General features: G+C 42.0%; 1 long non-coding RNA gene across 1 annotated transcript; it reads left to right on the top strand.

The window, feature by feature from the left end:
* The first annotated feature begins 254 nt into the window (after window positions 1–254).
* On the top strand, window positions 255–5,388 carry LOC136230566 (uncharacterized). Its single transcript, XR_010689454.1, has 4 exons — window positions 255–495; window positions 1,462–3,053; window positions 3,337–4,706; window positions 4,789–5,388. It is a non-coding gene; the product is annotated as an uncharacterized lncRNA (long non-coding RNA).
* The last annotated feature ends 14,670 nt before the right edge of the window (window positions 5,389–20,058 follow it).

Here is a 20,058-nt window from a genome sequence, read left to right on the forward strand (position 1 = left end):
AAGGATAAATTAGTAATGATTTTTTTCAAAAGTAATTAGATGGGAAAATAGATTGAATGAATGATTTTTCCTAAAAGTTAGGATAAATAGATGTTTAGAAAATAATAATGGAATTAATTTTTCATTATAAGCGTACTCGCCCTTCAATTTATCTATTGAATATGGTAAAAGAAGGAAGAAAGGGAAAAGGATGGGAATGAGGCCTATATAAAGGGGTCTTCCTTCCATTTCCTTCCCACACTTTCTCTCACTAAATTTCACCTTCTCTCTAGCTTCTTGCTCTTTCAATATAATGTCTAAACTAGCAAGGCACACACAGATGTCTTAGAAGAGGGTCGAGGAGGCCAACCTTTCTAATTGATATATGTTAAGGTATTCACTGCATCAGGTGGGTTTGACTCTAGAGAAGAAGTTAGCTGATATGTACCATCGCTTGAGCTAAGGGACGAGATTTGTCCTTACTTCGAGATGGGGTCACATGCGGTTTCTGACTTGGTACGCAATTAAACCCTTTTATTAATTTTTTTTTTTTGTAAAAAAGGTTTTAAAATAGACAGCTAAACATGGGTATTAACGCGTTCAGACCGTTCAGTATTGTCCGGAGTTGTCTGGAATCGTGAGGCGGGGCCGGCCCTGTCCTCAAGGACATAGCCAATCTAACATCCTTCCATTAGTAGGGGAGCAAAAAAAAGTTATGGAGTCGTTTGGGACCTCAAAATGACCAGAAGATGCGAGATTTTACAATTTTTAGGTGAAAAATGGACATTTGAAGTTAAATATGCTTTGAAATAGTGATGAAAATTGATGTAATAACCAAATATTTCAGAAAATGAGTGCATTTGTGTGATTTGTGAGGAAAAATATGTCATTTACATGAATAGTGTTAAATCTCGAATTCGAATCCTAACTTATTTTAAAAATTTTAATTGGAAAATGAACCATCTAAAAACTTCTGACCAATTCGAACTGATAAATCTAAGCACCTATGAAATACTATGTACATTTTTATTTTGCATTTTTTCCGTGATAAAAACAAAGTATACTTTTTTCTGAAAGCTAAATAGTATACATAAAACAAGTGAATCCTAATAAGAAGGTTTAATATATCATTTGCTTCATGAACTTTTTCAAAAAGTTTGATTAGCCTCCTGAACTTTCAAAGTGTTTCGATATCCTCTTAATTTACATAAACTATTCAATTAGTCTTCTAAACTTACCGTAAAATATAATTAATTAATCACTCGATCGTAAAAAAATAAGTTAAATACGAAAGATGTATTCCACGCATCTTAGAATGTTATTGCATAAAAAATAGATTAAAAATGAAGTTATTGCTTGCTCAACTACACAATTTGTCTTCTCTAATCTAAGAACCGTATACTCCGATTTTAGTCGTTTTACCTTTTTAAGACTCGTGCAATATATCTTCCGCATTTAACTTACTTTTTTTTTATTTTGCAGCCGAATGATCAATTGATTACATTTTGTGTAAGTTCATGGCTAACTGAATATTTATGTAAGTTGAAGGAGCAATCAGGAAATTTTAAAAGTTTAGAAAATCAATTAAATTTTCTAGATAAATTCAAAAAACTAACCAAATATTTTATATAAATTAAAAAAACTATTAAAACACTTTAAAAGTTTAGGCGGCAATTAAAATTTTTGGTCAAGTTGAGACCACAAAAATGATATATTAAGCCCGACAAGAAAGAAAGAAGATACTTATGGAATCAGTTGTATCGATACATCCCACGTGGTATGATTAAAAAAAAATTGTACCACGTGGGATGTGTGGACACAACCTCTAAATAATTCTTTTATTATTCAAAAACAAGTATCAGTCGGTGATACCCAATTTTCCATCGTTTACGTTCTATATAAAATTTTGGTAAAATAAGATTTGCTAAATTAAAATATTTGTTAAGGAATAAAGGTTTAAATTCACCTTCAAAGTTGATATGGAGAGAAATTTAGTTCAAATTGTGGGTATCAATTAATTCTTTAAAATTAGTCGAAAATGTTAAATTAATTGGATAAGTTATCAAAATAGACCCATAATTTATAGAAAAGTATAAATTTAGGTTTCACGTAATATTTAAAAAATTGTACAAATTTAGATATTAATAACGAAACAAGATACATTAGTGATATAACTTTGTTAAGTTCTGTCAATTATACATGGAGGGAGAAATTAGAACTTAACGGAGTAATAGAAATGAAGTGTCCAATCCGTTATCGAGACCTAAATTGATATATTTTTTAAACGTTAGACCTATATTGATGTTATTCTACTTTCTAAAAAACCATAAGCTTATTTTGGTTCCTTATCCCTAAATTAATCTAGGATCAAATCAACCCTGAAAATATAATATATTTTTGTATGCATGAACTTTACCATACTTATATTTTGATATCTGAAATTTGTTTTTATACTTAAAAACTATTATATTCTGTGTAACTGCATAACATTTTAGCTTCGTCGCATTACTTTATGCGTCAATGCAAAATATCTAATTTTGGATAAGAATTAATGGAATTTAGAATTTTAGTTATATTATATTATTTTTTAAATTTTTTTGTTAATGAAATAATTATATTAAGTGATAACATGTGAGAAAAATAAATAGAAGTAAAAATCGTACTGACAAAAGAAATCCCTTGAGATAGGGGTATGGCCACGAACAATTAATTCTGAGAAAAACTCTCCGAAATAGAGACAGAAAAAACTTCAATGAACCTTTTAAAATAGTATTAATACATTGATATTCTGAACTAACACATAAAGTAATATACCGATACCAAAATGTTTTGCGACTGCGTAAAATATAATAGTTTTTAAAGTGGATTACTATACCCAGCCCCAATTTCACACTTCCAGCCCCGAAAAAAGACGTAACTGCCCTTTAACCAAAAATTGAAAATTCCAAACCCTCCCAAACTCTCTCAAACTCTCCCAAATACATTTTGATCCGAAATCAAAGACAACACGTTTGATGGAGAGCAATCCGTTATCACCGGAAAGAGATGGGAGTGACGCTGTCCCTGAAGTTGAGGTATTTTTCCGATTGAACTTCCTTTGATATCTGTAAATTTTTTGAAAAATAAATCGCTGGTTCGGCCCTCGGACGTGTGAGTATCACGCCCCACCATGAGGTGGGATGTGATGTTCATATGCCCTACCTCATGATGAGGCGTGATACTCATACGCCCACCACATGGTGGAGCGTGATGCTCACACGTCCGAGCATATTTGTGGCGAATTTTCAGGTTTAGACACCGAAACGTTGTAGAAATGTCGCGTGTTGGAATGTAATGTTCGTTATTTATCATTTGCAGGAGGTTTCGTTTGAAGATTTTGACGGAAACGACATTGATTACAGTTCGCGGTTTTTCCCAAACAAACGTTTGAAACATATCATGAAGCTGTTAATTGGGCAAAACAGACGGCAATTGGGATCGGCTTCGAGATAACCATAGCATCGCACAAGACAAGGGGCAAGTCAAAATGGATATTGGTTAAATGTGCTCGTGGTATGAAGAATTATAGAAGGAAAAAGGATATGGATATGGAGGAAGTAGTACGGAGGGATACAAAAACAAAGTACTGTGGTTGCAAATTCCAGATAAAGGTTCTGGAAGTCGCTGAATTAGGCGGTTGGGTGGTGAATGGGATTGCTGGAGATAGAGGACAACACTGTCATTAGTTGGCTGTATATCATCAGGGCTACAGACAGATGAGCGGACTAAGCCCGGGTTCTAAAAAACTTGTTCGTGAAATGAGTTCAGCCCAAGCTAAGCCTTGTGCTATTTTTGCTCCAATCAAAGAAAAACATCCGGAGGATTGCCCGACACAAAGACATATCTATAACTACAGGGAGAAAATCAGGACTGAGAGCTTTGAGGGTCAGGATGTAATCGGTCAGTTTTATCGGTTTGCTATAGATAAGGAATATGTACATTGGACGCAAGCGGTGCCGGGCAGCAATGTTGTGACTCACTTATTTATGGCACATCCTACATCGATCACACTGTTCTGATCTTATTACTTGTTTGTTGGTATGGATTCAACATATAAAACAAACAAGTATAAGATGCCATTCTTTGAGATCATTGGAATGACGCCTTCAAACAAAAACTTCTTGATCGCCTATGCAATCATAAAGGATGAAACTGAGGGAAGTTATATGTGGGTGTTACAAAAATTAAAGCTTTTGCTCCAACCTGATGTGCATCCAACAACCATTGCTACAGACCGGGAGTTAGGACTGATGAGGCCGGTTCGTGAGGTATTTCTTCATAGTCATCATTTATTGTGCACATGGCATTATTAATAAAGATGTGGAGGATAGAGTAGGCAAGTTGTGTGGAGTGAAGAGTTTTGGTGAAATTTTTAAGAATTCCAAATGGAAATGTATAACTGAAGCCCTGGCAATAGCCGAATATGAGGCAAAAGTGGATGCCATGAAGGATACTACTGCCAACTGGCCTCGTGTGATAGAGTACGTGGAGACCACATGGCTAATGCATAAAGAGAAGTTTTGTCGAGCATGGACGAACAAGGTGTTGCACTTAGGAAACACCACAACCTGTCGAGTGGAGAGTTCACATGCACAGTTGAAACAGTGGTTGAATTCATCTACTGGTGCACTCGATACAGTGTGGGCGAAGGTGCACAAGGACATTGAGGCTCAGATCGAGGCGATCAAGTAAGACATTTATTCTGTTATTTGCTTTAATCTTTTAAAGTGTAATATATTAGTTTTGTAATCCTTTACTGTATATAATCAGATACTCACTCGAGGACTCGAGAAGAAGATCTGCGGTGGCTCACTGTGGAGCACCTTTCAAGTATCTCGGCTTACACGTTTCACATTACTGCTTGCGTGTACTAAATGATGAGCTCAAGCGTATGCAAGGATTGAGTATGGATGTGGTAAGTGAATGCGGATGCGTGTTGCCCATGACTCATGGCATTCCTTGTGCATGTGAGCTTAAAACGTATATTGACACGGACACATCGGTCCGTGCTGACCAAATCCATCCTTTTTGGAGATCTCTTGCGTTTGAAGGTTTGAGTGACATACCAGTTGTAGACACCGAGTCGGAGGACCTGTGATGAAAACCTATAAACAAGACGGTCGAAGCGGTTGATTCCGGAAATTTTAAAACAAAAATATATAATAAGAAAAGAAAAGTTAATGTGAGTCGCGGTCGTCAAGTGGACGGCTCGCGAGTGCTCAACGACGTGGTACGAGCGCCTAGCGACAGCCGATGCGTGTCCGACGACAGTTGGACGTACGCCCGGCAGCGCGGGGCACACGCTCGACGTCCGTTGGACGCGCAGACCCAGCAGCGCGGAGCGCGCGCTCGACGACCGTGGGGCGCGCGCGCCCGACAGCGCGAGGTGCACACCCGATGGCCGCTGGGCGAGCGCCCAGCGACGTTGGGCGGACGCCCAATGGTCATTGGGCGAACGCCCAACGTCAGTTGGGCGCGCGCGCCCAACGATAGTTGGGCGTTCGTCCAACCATGTTGGGCGTTCGTCCAACCATGTTGGGCGTTCGCCCAACTAATGTTGGGCGTCCGCCCAACGAAAGTTGGGCGTTCGCCTAACATAAGTTGGGCGTTCGCCCAACCGGCTTTGGGCGACGCCCAATTTTATTTGAGCATCGCCCAAAGCTTCCGGGATCCGGTGCCTATTTAAGGCACGGATCCCAATGCATTTGTGGGGGGGATTTTAGGGAGAGCTTCTCACACTAGAACATTTTCTAGAGAGAGAACGTTGATTTTTTTGGGAGAAAACATTTTTTTTCCTAAAAATTGAAAATCTCCAAAAAGTTAAATATTTTACCAAAAACATAAAAAAACACCAGAAAATCACAACTCGTGGAATCGACCGACTTCGACTGTCAGATACCGAACTTGAGGTATTATCCGAGGACTAGACTCGTTTTATTTTATTTTATTTATTTATTTTTATGTTATAATTTTATTTATTTAGTTATTTATTTATTTATCACGTTTTATTTAATTTTTCGTATTTATTTAATTTTCGTCTCGTATTAGATAAACGTTCGGTTTTGTTTCTAAAATAAAAACCTCGTTTTAATATCCCAATACGAATCGTGATCCGATTCAAAGGTAGTTCGGGTATTAAAAACGTTGTAATTATAAGTTTTAGAAATTTTTTCTAAATAACGTTTTAAATAAAAAACATCGTTTAAGAACCTCCGTTATAGACTATGATCCATTTTTGGTAGTTCGGAGTTCCAAAATGATAGAATAGATCTAATCTAAAGCTTTTGAATAAATCTGGAAAGTTGTGGACTGTTTCTGTAATTCTTCTTTTTCTGAACTGATTGCTGTTTACCGACGGATTTTCCGTCGGTAAATCTGCTGGAACTCTAAATACCCATTTTTGAGCCTTTTTATTACTTCTTTTAACTTTCCTTCTTAAATATACCTCTATTTAATTATGTAAAATATTTGATAAATGTACTTTGGATTTATATTAATTATTATTTACATATTATATATCTATTTATTCTATATTAAGAATTTGATTTATATTGATTTGATTTTATAAATTATATATAAGTATATATGTATAGTTTTTTGGGCTTTTGGATGATTAATTGATTTTTGGGGTTATGATATAAGTTCTATTTTTGAACCGAGAGCTATTTTCTTATTTGTAAACTTTATTCATTATTTTCATGAGTTTTGATTATAGTATATCATACTTAGTGTTATTTTCATTATTATACATATACTTAGCTATATTAGGTGGTATCCTTTACTTGGTTTTCAAAGTTATATGTATGTCATTATTTTTTAATATATAAGTATATATATATGTATATGTTCATTTCCTTATTCTTTTGGCATTTGGGGATATATGTTTTAAATTAGTTTTCAATTGATGAATTTTGGTCTAGTTCATTTATTGTTGTAATTACATTCAAGTAAGGATTAATTGAGTAAAAAGGGGAAAATAAATTACAAAAAAGAGAGTTTAATTTGTTTGTTTAAATTAAAGCTTTTCTAGATGTTCTTAAAGTATAAATAATGTTTTCTTGACATTTTTAAACCATTTCTTAAAACATCACGTTTTAAAACCTTAATTCGTTCCAACGACGGATTAAGCGAACCTTGTAATTAAAATTGCTTTTAATTGTAAATAATAGAGTTTTTGAGTTGTTTTTTCCTAAATGGTTTTTGAACAAAATAAATTGACTTGTATGCTTAATCACGTTTTCTTGTTAAAACTTTTATCTCAACATTTTCGAACGCTCGAGTCGTTCCAACGGCGATTCGAGTGAACGTCATTAAACGGGGTTTTGAAACGTACCTAAATTGTTCCAACGGCGATTAAGATACGAACCATGTAAATAAACTCGTTTTTGGGAAGTGAGTTTAGTTTAGAGTTAGTGTGTAATACGAAGCATAAATCACATTGTAAACAAATCGATTCTTTCTTCTCCCCCCTCTCTCTCTTATGTATCTTGAACTGATGTAAATGGGTGATTCTTTACCAAAATGGCTTTCAATAATATATGCTCAAAACGGTTTTCAAAACGAGAAAGAAAAGGTTTCAAATGAATTTTAAACTTAAAGAAATATGCGATTAGTCCGTTATCGCCTAACACGCTGAGTAGGAGGCCGGTGGTTCATAACCGGGCGATGTCGAGGTGTCTAGTAGCCTTTCTCCGGAAAGGAGCTAGCCTTCTCGACTCGTACCTAAGTTTCCCGAACCCTCACCGGTCTCCCGCAAGGGATTGGTGTTCATTTTCCCATTCGTGGGTGGCGACTCTTCCATACTCCGAGCTCCGGTCCTGTCGAGCAGCTTGATTCCACGATTGGTTGCTTTCGGCGCCAATCACCGCTTACGTCGCCATGAGGTGTCCACCCCCCGGTCCGCCCGGGAGATTAGGCCGCGACACCTCATCTAACAAGTGGCGACTCTGCTGGGGAAGCGAGAAATTTGATTCCGGAAGGCGTGTATTAAGCCCTTAACGGGGACGGATCGTATTATTTCTTTTCGTATGCATTCATAAGCATTATTGCAAACCTTTTGGGTAATTTCCGCGAAACCTCTAGCGAGAGTCCATTCGTCGCTCGAAAGAGGCTAGTGTAAGTTCCCCCTTACAGTAAGGCGCCAAAGGGTCCCCATCCATTCGTTAGGGGCGAATTTGTGCGGTCCTGTGAGGTCCCGCGATCAGCCGTGTCAGCATATAGTAGCCTTAGAAGTTGCCATAGGATTACCCGTTACCATTTTTGATGTGATAAATGAATCAGTTCGTGTTTTCAAATTGCCATGATACGTGTCTAATCCTAAAATATGTAAAGGAAATGAAACGATACGTTAATATATACTCTTAAACCGATATACAAACTACCCCAAAACATCGAAACGATTCAAACTAAAGACGACTTAGTCATCTCGTATGAATGAACTTGTGCGACCCGCCTGGTCCCTTTCCGTGTCCCGAAGAAGGCACATGTTCAGGAAATGCGTTGTGACGTAAGCATGTATTAGTTCAAATTGGTTTGATATTAAGGATAGTTATATCTCGATTCAAAAGACTATATTAACAGTAGCCGTTATTCACATTCTTTAAATACGTTGGGATGAAACGAGATTATGACAGAACGAAAACGAAGAACATTTCTGTTTTGAACGACCCCGTTGTAACGTAAAGAGTTTCGCAAACATGGCCCGTCCCTTCCGAATAAAAGACGAGCTCTTACGTTATGCCTTGTGTTGCTCTTGAGAGAAATGGACGTGTCCGCAAAGGTGACTAAGAAAATAAAAGAAAAGCAAAAATAAATTAACGACCAAAGTCATTCTGTATCTACGATATATATCCATCCCAAGGGCAGTTAAAGAAAATGAACCAATGCCGTTAAATACGTGCCTCGAACTGGTATATACGCCGTTTAAAATCATGAAGCCGAATTAAGCTAAACCGCATAATTGCGCCATATGGACGAGACTGTGGGTTTGACTAATGGCTCGATCATTTCGACCGTTACCAAAACTACAAGAAGTATGGCCCGATCTACGTGTTTTGCTTGACTCGTGCCTAACTGAAAAAGAACGGTGATATCCCTGCTTCGAATAAGCACGCGATTAAACGAAACGTTGATTTTCTATAACCATGCTAGGGTGATATATCCCGTAGATTGGAAGGAATAAAAACTTGTTAATAGCCGAAAGATTACCACGCGCTCAAATAAGACTCACCGTCTTTTCACGTGGTAAAAAACGAGCAAACGGATTCTTGACGCTAAAAACAAACACGTTACGCGATGAATCCGTTCCTTAAAATAAAAAGTGATTTCATCACTAAACAAACACATGGTTGCGTCTCTCGATAGATCCAAAAGATCCCGTCGTAATCCAAAAATCGAGACACGAACCCACGCGAATAAAAGGGAACGAGTCATTGTCAATAACGAACGGTTGGACTGAAAGAATAACTCGTACCACATCTAAAAACCGAGATGCGCTCAAAGGGAGTCAAAACCCAAACTAATGCATCTCGCAAAATGACAAAAGATGAGTTATCCCGAAAGGACAATCCGCTTGGTCGATATCTTAGTCACTGAACGTTGATACGTCAAAACGAACTGTATTGGCTGATGAGTGATTTACTTTTCCGCAATAAATCGTCGGCATCACGCGTCCCCTGGACCGCAATGTGAGCCCCAAACCAAAATCCTAGGAAAGAGACTTGGACCATCGAGTGTGTGGAGGAATAAGGGTGGAAGAGAGATGTTGTGATACGTGTAATTAGACTAACGTTTGTTCTTCTTATCTTATATATCCGTAAATAAATAAACGCACACACCACGAATCATGCATATAAAATCATGCATACATACTAATGGATGACCGTGCACGCAGACTTCGTCATTAAGCGGTTGTGGTTTCGCGAGAGTAACCGGTTAGTCGGGCAGTTTGATCAGCTACAGATTGACGGTTCCGAATCGAGAGTAGTGGCTTCTGAATCATCTTCGTTCAAGTCAGCTTGATATTCTGTCAATATGTCTACACCGGATGAGAGGATTGCTGGGTTAGAAAGAGTCGTAAACAATATCAGCGTTCAGTTGACTACAATTTTAGACCAGCTAACTGGGCTGGCACTGAAGGATAACAAGAGTGGGAGTAAGCATACTCAGAATGACATGAACACTGATCCCCGCTTTGGGGACGAGGATGACTATCAGGATTACATCCAAAAACGTCTCGAGAAGGAGAGAGTTAAAGGAGAGGAATGGAAGCAGCACGTCACTCAGGAGGTGCAAGATTTGCATGAAGGAAGCTCCGGGGGTCAGGATTTTTATGATTTGAAGAACTGTTTATCAACAACGGCTTTGCCTTTGAAATTCCAGATCCCGGACATGGAGAAGTTTGATGGAACAGGGGATCCTATCGCTCACATGAATCGGTATGTTGCGGTGATGAAGCACACAATCTTGACCAAGGAGCAAGTCTTGGGGCTGTTTAATGCTTATCTGGAGGGAGCTGCCCTCATATGGTTTCACGCGTTACCGTTGGTAACAAAGAGAGATTGGAAGGAACTAGCGAAGGCATTCATTACCCGATATAGCTTCAACGCTATGTTGGAGGTTACTTGGAAAGAGCTAGAGAGCACCAAGCAGCGAGCAGGGGAGTCCTTGTCTGATTTTATGGGCAGGTGGAGAGCCAAGGCGGAAGTTATGAAGCAGGAGCCGCTTGAGCAAGATCAGATCCGAATGGTAATTGGCAACGCATCGCTGTATATTAAAGAGGAGCTGCGGCATATGCCTTTCACCAATTTCAATCAAATTTACTACTACGCCTTGATAGTTGAGGGAGAACAGAAAACATCTCATACTAAACGGAGGAAGTTGGGGAATGGTGCCGGAGGGCCGAGTGCTCACGTAGAACCCGTCATAGTAGGAGTTCTTGAACTCAATGCCATCGAGAAAACTAGCCATGGGGTAGGTGCAATCGGATCTAAGTTGGAGGAAAACTTGGGGGTAGGGTCATTTTGTGAATTTAAGGAGGAGCTGCTGGACTCCGATGAGAAAAGGGATGTGGGAAATGGGTTATACGTGTCTGTTTTGGAGGAAGAGCCAACGGAAGAAGTGTTGGACGATAGGACTGAAACTGAGGAAACCGAGGAAGTATCATCTCGGAGGATCATGCCTATGTTGAAATTGTTTAGTGGGGTAGAAGACCCCGAAGCTCATTTGTATGGATACGTGTGTGCTATGTTTGGGGAGCCATACAAAGTGGAAAAAGTCGCTCCAGGGTTCTATCTTTCGCTGGTGGGCGAACCTTTGAGGTGGTTTCAATCGCTACCTGACTCGACTAAGCATGATTGGTCACTGATGTCAAGCTTGTTTTTGATGAAGTATCGAAGAGACAAAACACAGGCAGGGGAATATAGCGCGATGCAAATTGGGCCTATCAAACGTCCGTTTCCGACTGTCAGCAAGTATAATGAAAGGAAGGACCCCATGGAGCACTTGCATTTTTATCTATCGGCTATGGGTCCTCTAGGTTTCAAAGAGGGGGAGATCACGAGCTTGTTTTGCAACTCACTAGCAGGAGAGTCACTAGTGTGGTACATGTCTCTTCCAATGCACGTTAAAGCAGATTGGGCAAAAATGACTAAGAGATTCATCAAGAAATACGCCGCGCGGGAATGTCCAGAGGAAATGCCTGCATTACCCGAAGAGGAGACACCGGAAGCAGTAACAGCCATGTCTAAGTATAAGGGAAATGAGAATCCCATTGATCACATAAACCGTTTCCGTGCCTACATGTTTGACGCGGGACTCTACCGAAGTGAGTTAGTCCAGCATTTTCCAAAGACACTCATATGAGAAGCTTTGATGTGGCACCGAATGCTCTCGGCAAAGACAAAAGGGGACTGGGGATCCCTCATGGAGGCCTTTGTGCAGAGGTATGAGATGTACATTCCGTGGAAAGGGTCGTTGGAAGGTTTAGAAAGGATCAAGCAATTTCCCGAGGAAGCATTCGTGGATTATGCTAGAAGATGGAGGTTCAAGTATGCCTCGTGTCGGGTCACCTTGAGTGATCAGGAGCAACTCATGTGCATCCGGAAGGGTGCTATTCCACTCGTGGCTAGAAGAATGAATGGAGTGTTCCTCAAGGACTATGAAGAACTGATAGGCTGGGCTCGGTATGGATCGTCGGACCCTTCCTACATAAATCCGAATGTCCCTCACATAATGGATCTGATGGTCGTGGACATTTGGGGAAGTTCCTCCGACGAGGAAGGTATCAATCAGAGGGTTCCGATCAACATCTGGGATGAGTCTGATGATGAGTCGGAAGTGGCTGCTAGCACCGAAGGAAAGATTCTGCCAGGTTTTGAGATCTTCAATGATGTTACCGACTGGGGCAAAGGAAAGGCAAGCTGCCTCGTCGAGGAGATCATGATGTTAGATTTGAATGCCGAGGAGCAGGTCATCACTATTGAAGCAACTGCGGGAGCGATGGGCGAACCCGGTACCTCCAAAGCCTATGAGAAACCCGAGAACCCTGATGATGAGAATTGTATTACTGCTTTATTTGAATCCGATGATGTACTCGCCAACACTATCAATGAAATGAATTCTGATTTTGGTTACTTGCTTGATGTTGATCGTGATCATTCCATGCATTCTCATTCATATAACATGCCTACATTTGAAATCAATACAATAGAAATGTCAATTTTCAATCTTGGTACGGATGAAAATCCTAAACTTATACAAATTGCTCAAGAATTAACTATTGAATAGAGGAAAGAATTTGAGAGAATAATTAAAAAATACGAAATAGTGTTTGCTTGGACGTACGAAGACATGCCAGGAATCGATCAATCAATCGTAACTCACCGTATTCCAACATACCCCGATGTTAAGCCCGTGAAACAGAAACTCCGACGCATGAGACCAGAATGGGCAGATAAGATCAGAGAAGAAGTGAAGAAGCAGTTAGAAGTAGGGTTCATCGAAGTAATCGACTATCCCCCTTAGGTCGCAAATGTAGTGCCCATCGCTAAGAAGGACGGCAAAGTGAGAATGTGTGTCGATTATAGAGATCTTAACAAGGCGTGCCCCAAAGATGAATTCGCGCTACCTCATATTGACGTGTTAATCGATAGTGCAGCATCGAGCGTCTTACACACGAATGTGGACGGTTTCATGGGCTACATGCAAGTCCAGATGGCCGAGAAACACAAAGCAAAAACCTCGTTCACAACCGAGTGGGGAACATACTGCTATAGGGTGATGCCGTTTGGTTTGAAAAACGCCGGGGAAACTTACCAGCGAATGGCTACGGCACTATTCCATGACATGATACACAAAGAGGTAGAGGTTTATGTGGACGACATGATGGTCAAGTCGGAGACGAGAGAGGGGCATTTCGCTGCACTCGAGAAGTTTTTGGCCCGAATTGCAGAATTCAAACTAAGGTTAAACCCGAAGAAGTGCTTCTTCGGCGTTTCATCGGGGAAAATCTTAGGCTATGTAATCGAAAACAAGGGAATTGAGGTAGATCCCGACAAAGTGAAGGCCATACGAGAAATGCCAGCGCCAAAGAATGAGAAAGAAGTGAGAGGGTTTCTGGGGCAGGTTCAGTATATCAGTCGGTTCATAGCAAGACTCACTGCAATCTGCGAGCCGATCTTTAAGTTGCTACGGAAAGATCAACCCACGATTTGGAATGATAAGTGTCAGCAAGCCTTAGAGAAGATCCGGGACTACTTGTCTACTCCGCCGGTTCTGAGACCGCCTAAACTTGGAAACCCGCTTCTCCTCTATGTAGCAATCGAAGAGCGATCTATTGGGGCAATGCTGGCCCAAGAAGGGGACACCGGTGTGGAGCACGCAGTGTATTATCTGAGGAAGAAGTTCCTGGAATACGAGCTTAAGTATAACATGATCGAAAAGACGTGCGTGGCGGTAGTATGGTTAACAAAGAAACTACGACACTATTTTCAATCTTACAAAGTGATCATTATTTCCCGGATGGATCCTGTGAAGTATCTGTACCGAACTCCGTCTCTAACAGGGAAGCTAGCCCGATGGTTGTTGCTTTTGTCCGAGTTCGACATCGAGTATATGACGAAGAAAGTTATTAAAGGGAGAGCCGTGGCAGAATTTTTAGCCAATCAGCCTCTGAATGCAGAAAAAGAAGAGATAAGCTATGACTTTCCCGATGAGCACTTGAACGCAATAGAAGTTATACCGTGGAAAATGTTCTTCGATGGAGCGGTTAACTCAAATGGAGCCGGAGTAGGAGTGCTACTTATCTCACTGGAGGGAGAAAGGATCCCGATGGCAAAGAAGCTATCCTTCCCTCTCACTAATAATATGGCCGAATATGAAGCGTGCATCTATGGGTTGGAGTCATTAGCAGCACTGGGAGCATCATATGTTGAAATCTGGGGCGACTCAAAGCTGATCATCGAACAGGCACAAGGAAACTGGGAAGTAAGGGAAGAAAGGTTACGTCCATACTTAGACTAGCTAGAAGGGTTGGCACAAAGATTCAATGAATGTCGTTTTTATCACATTCCTCGAGCACAGAACCAGGCAGCGGATGCTTTGGCCACTTTGGTATCAGTATGGGATAACCCTCGGAACCCTGCCTCGAAGCCTTTGGTATTGAAGAGGTCTCACAAACCATGCTATGAAGATGTAATGCTGTTGGGGGCAGATGAAAAGCCATGGTATTTCGATATCGTAAACTTCATGAAGAGCGGAACATACCAGGCAGAATCGGAACTTAGGGATCAAGCTGTGATTAGAAGGTTAGCTCAGCAGTTCGTCATCCACGACGACTTGCTTTACAAAAGGCATACCGATGGTTTACAACTGAGGTGCTTGGATGCGGGAGAAGCCCGCGAGGCAATGGAGTCAGTACACTCGGGAATTTGTGGGGCCCATATGGGAGGAGCGGTGTTGGCAAAGAAAATCATAAGGCAGGGCTTCTATTGGCTCACCATGGAAAGAGATTGTAATGAATATGCGAAGAAATGCCATGATTGTCAAATCCACGGAGATTATAATCATTTACCAGCTATGTAACTGCACGTATTAGCGCCCATTTGGCCGTTTGCAGCTTGGGGCATTGATATTATCGGAGAGGTGAGGCCTAATGCTTCAAACGGGCACAAATTCATTGCAGTCGCCATTGATTACTTCACCAAGTGGGTAGAGGCAGAATCATTTAGCAAGTTGGGGTCTAAACAGATGAGGAAGTTCATTGAAAAGCACTTGATCACCAGGTTCGGAGTGCCTCATCATATGATCACGGATAATGGGGTCCAGTTTCAAGGAGAAGTGAAAAGTCTATTCCAAGAGTACGGTATTGAACATCATAGGTCTTCTGCGTATCGTCCGCAAGCTAATGGCGCAGTAGAAGCGGCTAATAAGAACCTTAAAAGGATTCTCGTAAAGACAGTAGAATCACATCAGAATTGGCACGAGCAGCTTCCACTCGCGTTATGGGCTTATCGCACGACGGTTAGAACATCAACTGGGGCAACACCGTTTTCCTTGGTGTATGGGGCAGAAGCAGTCCTGCCGATTGAGATTGAAAAGCGATCGTTGAGAATCGCGATGGAAGCAGGAATTCCCGAGACGGAATGGGTGAAGAAGCGATATGAGCAGTTGGCATTGGTGGACGAGAAGAGAATGGAGGCCCTTTACCATGTGCAGTTATATCAGCGAAGGATGGCCCGAGCCTTCAACAAAAAGGTCAAGGCCAGCCCTATCAAAGAAGGGGATATGGTGCTAAAACAGATCCATGTGACGCACACCGACCCGAGGGGCAAGTTTAGGCCAAACTGGGAAGGGCCGTTCTTCGTGAAGAAGATACTAAGCAAAGGAGCGGTGAAGTTAACTACTATGGACGGCATGGAGTTCTCTGAACCTACCAATCTGGATAGGCTTAAGAAATACTTTTCGTAAAAAAAAAGAAAGAAAAATTCCCGATAGGTTGAAAACCCACAAAGGGCGACCTATGCAACAATCAGGGACATCCCAATGGGTGAAAACCCGAAAGGGCACTCATTTGAAAATTCCGGGATAGAAAAAGGAGAGATGAAAAATCGCTGGGATCTGAAAACCGAAAAAAGGTAGGTCCTGGTAACGGTAGTTATATCTTGAGCAATTACAAAAATAATGTATAAGAGACTAAGTATTTCTGTTGCTTGTAAATAAATAAAGGCATGAATATATTCGAAGAGAATGTATGGAATAGTTATGATTGACTGAATGCATAGCGTTACAAATCATGAGTTTTTTTTTTCCTACTAAAACCTCGCCCAAACCGAAAAGCCATAATCAATCAACTTCACTAAAGATTACCAGCACCACATGCGGGTTATTGGAAAGCATAAGATGGTACAACAAGCCCAAAACCTCGATCCTCCTAGGCCCTACGGCTGGCCTCAGCCTTCAAAGCCAACACCCTCGCCTTGTAAGAATCATCTGTAACGAAGGTGGTCCCAAACCTTGGGGTGAAGTACGAAGAAGTCCATGAAGCAAGGACCTCCGGGGTATAATTAGGCCAAGAGCAGCAGCTATAGACATCCGAGCGGTTGTCCCAGTTAACCTCTAGCGTTGCCAGGCCACGGGCCGTCAAAGGAAGGACCTCTATCACCCCCAAGTCAGGGGTAAATGCTTGGAACACATTGTATTGGCGCGACACCCGAGGGGGATAATAGCAAGAGGATGAGCGAAGACCAGCGCAAAACATTCTCCTCCCGCCAAAACCGGTCGAGACCCTAGTCAAACGCCACCAGGGGCACATCCACATGATATCCTGATCAGAAGCACCTTCTAAGAAAATTCTCCATTGATCAAAGGACAAGCCTCGCACCCTCAAAGTCCGGTGGAGATGCCACTTGGGGGAATACGACGAATAGGGTCCGCCGAGGTCATACCGAGTCAATGGGGGAGTCATCATTTGGAACTTCTCTTGAAGCCAAATCTAAAAAGAAAAAGAAAGAAGGAATGAACCGATGGAACTCAAAGAGATATATACTGGAGCATAGAGTATACCTGAAGTAACAAAGGGCTCCTAGACAGACGAGAAGATCGTCCAGCCATCCAACTTCTCTGGCAGTCATCCAAGTCCAACAGTGTCTCCATGAGGATGGTGGGATAAACAGAGTAACCGTTTCCCATCCGGGTGAGCAAAGTCAGAATTTGGTAATCCCCTTTTCCAGTAGAAGATACTAGGAGGTAATGGCTGAGAAGGAGAAACCTCACCGAGTTTTTAAAGCCGGCAGTCGAGGGGGAGATGCTCAGTATATGGGAGAGGAGATCCAGCAACTTGACGAAGTGGTGCTGGTCTGTCAAAGAATGAACCCTGGCCTTGGAAAGCTCGAGAAGGGAGCACATCAATCTCGGGTATGGGGGGTTAAGATCAGGAAGGGCTGGTCGAGGAGGGGCAGCAAAATGAAAGTCCATAATGGCTTCAAACTCTTCTAAAAGGGGACACAGCTCTTGAGGACCGAAGCGGAACACATGGTAGTCAGGATCCCAAAAGGTGATGGCAGCTCGGATTAAGAAAGGATCTATTTTGACATCCCGTAAATACTTCAAACCGGCTAGCTGGGGACAATCAAGAGTGTCCCAATCTAGACGGCGCATGAAAGAGCGAAGAACATCAGAGTTGGAATCGGCCATAATGAGAGGTGTTGGAGAAATGAAGAAGGGGAAGTCTTATTTATAGGCAAATAAAATGATGTCATGGGCGTGAATGATGTCATGGGCGTTGATGATGTCATGGGCATGAGAGCAAGTGATGTTATAAACATGGATGCTGTAAAACGTCGTTTGTGCGCATTCATACACCATTACACACACGTAAATAGTAAAAAAGTATGATGTGACATAAAGGTAAAAAGTAAATAATTATTTACCAAATGCACAGACCTCCGATTTGCAGTCCGTTTCAGCCGGCGTTTCTGCCAGACAGTGACCAATAGTATCAAGATGGGACTCCAGACGACAGCCAAACTTTACAGAACAGCGGCACCAGTCAAAATACAGACGACAGTCAACAGAAAAATAATTGTTAGTTTGAATCATTCCGGACTAAAAAGACGTTCCTATCAAACCATTCAAACCTCCAAGGCACTAGCTCCAGTGAGAAAATACAGACAACGGTGTTTTAAAAGAATTCAGAATTGTTAAAAAGAACCTTTGCTTTTGAGCCGTTTTGCCTGCGGTCGTGGACTAGGGTTGCTTTTGAGCCATTTTACCCACAGTCGTAGACTAGGGTCGCTTTTGAGCCATTTTACCCCGGTCGTGAACCGGGGTCGCTTTTGAGTCATTTTACCCGCGGTCGTGGACTAGGGTTGCTTTTGAGCCATTTTTACCCGCGGTCGTGGACCAGGGTTGCTTTTGAGCCATTTTACCCACAGTCGTAGACTAGGGTCGCTTTTGAGCCATTTTACCCGCGGTCGTGGACCAGGGTTGCTTTTGAGCCATTTTTACCCGCGGTCGTGGACCAGTGTTGCTTTTGAGCCATTTTTACCCGTGATCGTGGACCAGGGTTGCTTTTGAGCCATTTTACCCCCGGTCGTAGACCGGGGTTGCTTTTGAACCATTTTACCCACGGTCATAGACCAGGGTTGCTTTTGAGCCATTCCCCCCCCCCCCCCCCCCCGGTCGCAGGCCGGGGTCGCTTTTGAGCCATTTTACTCGCGGTCGTGCACCAAGGTTGCTTTTGAGCCATTTTTACCCGCAGTCAACTTAGGCTAGGGTCCGTAAGAAGAACATCCGCCGGCAGCCGATTCAAAGGCAAGGACGGAAAGAATCGAGAACGACACCGGAACGCGCAGCGCAAAGGTTAGGTATTCTTCCTCCTACTCTTTACGTGTCTCTTACTTTTATATGTTTTACATTGCATGTGTTGCGTTAGCAAAAAACGTTTTCAAAACACACACATCACTGTCAAAATAGGAAAGTAGGGGCAACTATAGACACCGAGTCGGAGGACCTGTGACGAAAACCTATAAACAAGACGGTCGAAGCGGTTGATTCCGGAAATTTTAAAACAAAAATATATAATAAGAAAAGAAAAGTTAATGTGAGTCGCGGTCGTCAAGTGGACGGCTCGCGAGTGCTCAGCGACGTGGTGCGAGCGCCTAGCGGCAGCCGACGCATGTCCGACGACAGTTGGACGCACGCCCGGTAGTGCGGGGCGCACGCTCGACGTCCGTTGGGCGCGCAGACCCGGCAGCGCGGAGCGCACGCGCGCCCGACACCGCGAGGCGCACGCCCGATGGCCGCTGGGCGAGTGCGCCCGGCGGCCGCTGGGCGAGCGCCCAGCGACGTTGGGCGGACGCCCAACGGTCGTTGGGCGAATGCCCAATGTCAGTTGGGCACGCGCGCCCAACGCTGGTTGGGCGCGCGCCCAACGATAGTTGGGCGTTCGCCCAACCATGTTGGGCGTCCGCCCAACGAAAGTTGGGCGTTCGCCCAACATAAGTTGTGCGTTCGCCCAACCGGCTTTGGGCGACGCCCAATTTTATTTGAGCATCGCCCAAAGCTTTCGGGATCCGGTGCCTATTTAAGGCACGGATCCCAATGCATTTGTGGGGGGGATTTTAGGGAGAGCTTCTCACACTAGAACATTTTCTAGAGAGAGAAAGTTGATTTTTTTGGGAGAAAACATTTTTTTTTCCTAAAAATTGAAAATCTCCAAAAAGTTAAATATTTTACCAAAAACATAAAAAAACATCGGAAAATCCCAACTCGTGCAATCGACCGACTTCGACTGTCAGATACCGAACTTGAGGTATTATCCGAGGACTAGACTCGTTTTATTTTATTTTATTTATTTATTTTATTTATTTATTTTTATGTTATAATTTTATTTATTTAGTTATTTATTTATTTATCACGTTTTATTTAATTTTTCGTATTTATTTAATTTTCGTCTCGTATTAGATAAACGTTCGGTTTTTTTCTAAAATAAAAACCTCGTTTTAATATCCCAATACGAACCGTGATCCGATTCAAAGGTAG

The sequence above is a fragment of the Euphorbia lathyris genome, chromosome 5 (genome assembly GCF_963576675.1).
Source record: "Euphorbia lathyris chromosome 5, ddEupLath1.1, whole genome shotgun sequence".
Classification (NCBI taxonomy): domain Eukaryota; kingdom Viridiplantae; phylum Streptophyta; class Magnoliopsida; order Malpighiales; family Euphorbiaceae; genus Euphorbia; species Euphorbia lathyris.